This window comes from Phocoena sinus, chromosome 10 (assembly GCF_008692025.1).
Source record: "Phocoena sinus isolate mPhoSin1 chromosome 10, mPhoSin1.pri, whole genome shotgun sequence".
NCBI lineage: Eukaryota > Metazoa > Chordata > Mammalia > Artiodactyla > Phocoenidae > Phocoena > Phocoena sinus.
In genome coordinates, this window is record NC_045772.1 from 32914026 (window position 1) to 32920025 (window position 6000).

A 6000-nucleotide genomic window follows, 5' to 3' on the forward strand; every position below is an offset into this window, starting at 1 on the left:
TGCTTTTTAGAATAGAAGCTGATGATATACTTGCAGAATAAAGGGAGGTTGACAAAATGAGGTACAAGAGGTAAAGGGAGAAATAGGTCCCTGGTACATTATTTTAGCCCCTAGATCCAAATGTCCTGAGGTTAGAATCAATCTAGATTCCTAGAAGTCATATTTTTACATTCCTAAATAAATTGTTTTTCTTAACAAAGCCAATTTGAATTAGGTTAGCTCCTGCTTTAAAATGAAGCATCTCTGAATAATATATCACATATACACTTAAGTGATACATCTGCAAATATATGCACTGGTATAAATTCACTTGAATGTTTCTTGCCTGTTGTTGGTATCATACATTAATAATTTTTGTGTAACTGACTCAGCGCCAGAAATGATTATTATGAATTAATAACTTGAGGATTATCTACCTGTGCATTTCACTATCATGTAATACTTATATTCCATAATAAAACACTTTTTTTACTCATTCATTAAATTGATCACTTATTAGAAAGAAAAACATTTATTAAGTGAAAGATACTGAGCTAAGCTATGACTGAAAGAGATAAAGTCATTATCCTCATGGAACTTAAACTTTTAATACTATTTAAAATCCTGAGTTATTTAGGTTTTCAGAAAAAAATGACTGTTGCAAATCTTAGCACTATCAATGTTAAAATGGTGAATGTTGAATGATGCATTATTTGAAAGTTAAGTTTCAAAAAACCTGTTCAGCTGTTTTTGAGACATGACGAGCAGAGTGAGAAAATCTATTTTATTCATTTTTCAAAAGTTGCCCTTTTCTAATGTCAAGCTACTACAGAATGAATGAACTTTGGATGTGTCATTCTTGGAATGTTATGTAATTTGTTCTGAGTATGAATTAGTCAGGCTGAGCCTTTGAGTGCATTAGAAACAAGGAAGATGAGCTGAACACTTCCCTAAAGGGCAAAAATACTCTTATGTCTGTTTAGCTCAGTGTGTGCCATTTCTTTTTCAGTGGAGATTTCCCAGTTTTACTGTACTGTTGTCTAATCTGCCAAGGTATCCTTAAAAGTATTAAGGTCAGGACATAATGGACAGAAGAATTGGAATTGGAATAAAGTAATGACGTACTTTATTGGATTGACTTACTACCCAGAAATGAATAAATCCACAAAAAATAAATCCACAAAAGATGAAAGACATAAGGACACTCTTTTTTTCTATAGTTCTTGTGGTTTAACTTGGTTCCCAGTTTAAAATTAAATAATTCATTTATGCAACCAGCATTTTATCTGAAAATCAGAAAGCGTTTAGTGTGATTTTGTTTTCACTATATTCACAAATTTTCTAGTTGAAGTGGTTGATATCTTTAATATTGTAAAAGCACACAGACATATCCTAAAAAGACACTTGACAGTGAAAGGTCTAGGACATATGTTGTAATACTCACATACGAAAGCCACAGTGTGATCCTAGGATGCTGGGAAGTAGAGAGAGTTATTGGGGGGGCTGAGGGGAGGGCAAAGAGTACAGTGACACAAAAGGGGGAAGTCGTAGAAGCAGGTGAGTAGAAGGACCTGGCTGGAAAGATGTCAATTCATGTTTTGCTTCTCCTCCTTCTGCCTTCCCTAGTCCCTGACAGCTTCCATCTTAATCCTGAAATATACCCTTGTTTATGGGACAATCTTAATGAAAACAGTTCATAGCTAGAGTATATCTTGTTTTTTTTTCTTTTTTCCTAATCTGATTCTGGGAATTATCCCTCCCCCATTTCACGTGATTCCTGTGACATTGTCAGAGAGGAAGGCCTGCACTTCCCACCCTGTGTTCTGGCTATGTCATCACTCAGGGCATAGCGGCTGGTTCATAGGTGAGTCCACTTCTGAAGCAGAGCCAGTCAGGACCCTTACAATATTGACGCTGTGAGAGAGATTGGTTCCACTTTATTTATTTTTTAGATAACTTTAATAGAATGTTTCTAATGTGCCAAACACTATTCCAAGTGATTTATGCAGAAGAAATTAATTCTCACAATAACTTTATGAGCTTTAATACTATTATTATACTCATTTTATAGAAAAACAGAAGCTCAGAGGTGTTAAGTTGCTTACCCAAGTTCACATTAGCTAGTAAGTTGCAAGACTAGACTTCTAAACAATACTGGCTCAAGCTGCTTTCTTAACCAACTTATGACATTATTTCTCTTCTGAAATTATAAACACTACATAACCCTGAGCACTGTAGGGGTCTTGCCTGAAAACACAATCAACAGAATAAAAGCATAGCCAATAATAATAATATAACAATAACAACAACAGAGAGGGAGAGGCAGGCTCACAACATTATTTGAACACATTTCTATTCAATCTTATAATGAATCACAACACTTCCTCCTTCCGTTCTATTCTCTTTGGTAGGCTATTTCTTCTCCAGCATATACAGACAGAACAAATATTATCATGTGATACCCAAAATCCTTTGCTGTCACATTCTGATATCCTGGTGATAGATCAAAATGACTGTTTTAAGAATTGAAAAATAGGGTAAATGGCCATCATTCCTGGGAATAGCCTTGAGTGTTTATTCATTTACCTTTTCTTCCTTCATTCTTCCATTCTAAGACCCTTATGTTGACATGGACTTTAATAATTCATATCTGAGACTGCATTCAGGTAAATGTGTGGGAGGTGTCACCATCTAATTACATATCAGAAAAAATTACATGCTGAAGGAAAATCATTTAGTCATGCTTTTATGCTCCATGGCATGAAAGCATTACTTAGGCCTCTTCATAATACAAAGAGAACTCTGTCCTTTTCTATTTAGCACACTAAAAGAGGTAGTTTGCAAACAATAGCAGAGAACATAAGCAGAAGATTCCCACAAGATTGTCCTTGTACACATATTCTGCACCCCATTCTCTACTTTACTACAGGCTCTCATCATGCCTTCATTCTCGACCAGCTATTCAAGTCTTTTGGGTAGTTTTGGGTAGTAATTATAGAAAGATATTTCAGAGTTTTCAGTAAAGTGCTCCTTTACCAAAAGGAAGAAAAAATATGTCACTGTTATTGCACCCTATTTCTTGTAGCATATGATATATATGTATCTAACTGGGACTAACTGGGACTAACTAGTACCTAACTGGGACTAGAAAATGAAACAGTAAAGAAAACAATAAGCCAGAGTTGTTTTCGCCCCCAGCACCCACTAACATACAGAACACTTCTCATTTAGCTGGCAAAATGTTTTAAACACAAAGCCAGTACCCAAGTGTGATACTTCCTTTGTCTGGGAAGAGAGTCTAGTGTTTATTCTTCAGCAGTCCCTGAAGCTCTGAGCAAGCCATGACTTTCTTTACATGCAACTCAGTTGACTCTTCAGGACCTGTAGCTGAATGTCTAACATCAAATAACTTTAGCCTTTAGATTTTATTTTCAAAATCTTTTCTATTTTGCTCTTTTAAAGGTGCTTTCCACATAGATCCAGATGAAACATAGATCCTGATAAAACATGGCTCCAGATAAAAAATTTCTGTGGCTCTCTGCATTATTTTCTCTACCAGCTGAGGCCAAAGTTTAAATTATCTCTGATTCTTTGGTCTGAAACATTGTGGTTTCTTTCTGAGGAAGAATTCTTTTAGTACTTTGTTATAGTGAATTGCATTGCCAAACATATTTTTATTGTGAAGTGTATTTATAAAGAAAGAAGTTCTTAATCTTTTATTGGAAGATTTTACTTAAACAGATCTTTTATTTTTTTCTTAATGTAATTTCTGTAGACTTCGGTTTGATCCTTTATTAATCTTTAAGACTTGAAACAACATTGTCTTTAATTATAGGAGTGATAAGTGCAGCCAGATGGGTGTGTGTAATAAGTTCATTTAAACCTTTTTAAACAAAGTACCAGTGTGTTTCTGTTTCTTTAGTTCTTTGTGGAGGCAGCTGCCTTTCTCTTATATAAATTAATGCACTGACTCAATTTAGATGTATTTACTTTGGCCCCTCTTTTAAACTCCCTTAGAGAACCATTAGGAACTCTGTTGACAGTTAGTTGAAGCTTAAGTGAGTCACACAATATATTCAAATTGCAATCCGAAACATCAACTCTATTGACTGTATACCTAGCTTGATCACCCTATGGAATTACTCCAATCTTGTCCATTATGTCTGTAAAATATTACTTGAATCCATCCTGTGAGACCTATTGCAGGCACTTGTCATGTCTTACCTGAAGTTTTAACTTTCTACATAATATACATGTATCCATTTTCTTCTATCACCATTCAGTTCATTCTCAATATTGCTGACATCGTTTTTTACAAAGAAAATTTTTGCAAATAGTTCTCACGCTGAAGAAACTGGTGATACTCTGTTTCAAAATTAAAATCTAAGGTTCTTACCATAGTATGTTGGGACTTCTTGAAAATTGTTTTTATCATAGTTTTGCAGCTTAATTTCCAGCTAACGATTACCAAAAATACATTATACTTTATCAATACATGCGTGCTTGAGAATTTCAAGTACTTTTTACTTTCCCTGACTGGCCTAAGTAGATTTTATTTGATGATGTTTACTTGGATTATATTTTATACAAGATAATTTTCTAAGAGTTGAACTATAGGAAAAATAAAATAGACAATGTCTTTGTTGTTTTCCAAATTATACTATAAAGAGAGAGATCTAAACAAATAATTAAACATATATATGGAAAGGAGTCCACAGTAAATGTGAATATTTATATATGTAATAATTTTAGGTAGTAATAAGTGCTATGAATAAAATGAAAAGAATATAGTAAGTTAGTGCTTTTTCAACAAGTTGAAAGCAATTTAAACATAGCCATATTTATAACTTAGCATAATAATAATAGCTAAAATGTATTGTGTGTTTACTATTAGTACATGCATTATTCCAGACACTTTTTCATGGATTAAATTATACTACCAGGTCATTATTACAGATGAAGTAACAGAGCTAGGGAAAGCTTAAATAAATTGTCTAAACCATAACTAGGGAAGCTAAGAAGAGTCTTCTTCCAGAGTTTATACTCTTAATAACTGTGCTCTGCTGCCTCTTTCTACTTGGTACTGCAGTAATTTATGTCCCTACAATCCTCACCCTGGACCCTCACCAGTTGATTGTTAAGCTCTTGTTAGAAGGGACCATGCCCAATTCATCTTCATATCATATGTGTCAGCATGTATTCAGTGTTCACTAAATTGTTATTGATTAAGTTATACTCTTGAAGAATGCATGTTGAATGTACTAATCTTGTCAAATTACACTTTGTACATGTTCAGTGGGGGAAAAAGAGAAAGAGAGAGGATTCTTCATAGTTTAAGTATGAATTTTTGAATTAGCTTAGGTCGTATATACTTTCTAAATAAAATGCTGTATACAGAATGGGGGCAAGAGGTTGTCCACTCATTCATATGCTCAACTTTTGCAGAAGTATAACTAGGCCTTCCCTTTGTTAGAAGTGATTTTCTATGAATCTCTCATGTTACTTCATGTCTAGGCATTACCAGACAATTTGCTCAGATTTATTTATACCCCAGTAGAGTAAAGATAGAGATGTCTCACTCCCATCTCTAGAGAAGATTCACTTACATTCCAGGGTAATAATAATAATGTCTCTCTCTTTGGAAAAAGAAGATATTCAGGTTGCCAGCAGCCCCTATGTAAGACCAAGGGCTTCCTAATCTTTGGCTTCCTCCTCTTGTAATACATTCTCACAGTGTAAGATTCAACACCCAACTCTAATCATGTTGCTTTGTGGGAACTGGGGCTTGTTAACCAGCACAAAGATAATGTTCTGTCTACTGTCATTTTTGTGAGTAATAAACATTGTCTCTCTGGCCCAGAGGTTTTATGTTTTTCTGCTACCATATATGCAAATGTAGCAAGATAACTTATCTTGCAAGTAGAGTAAAATCTCAATCTCTTCATAATTCCAGACTTAAAAACTCATAAGAAATCAGAAGAGGCCTGAATTCTGGGGAGTTAAAACCCAAAATTTTCCATT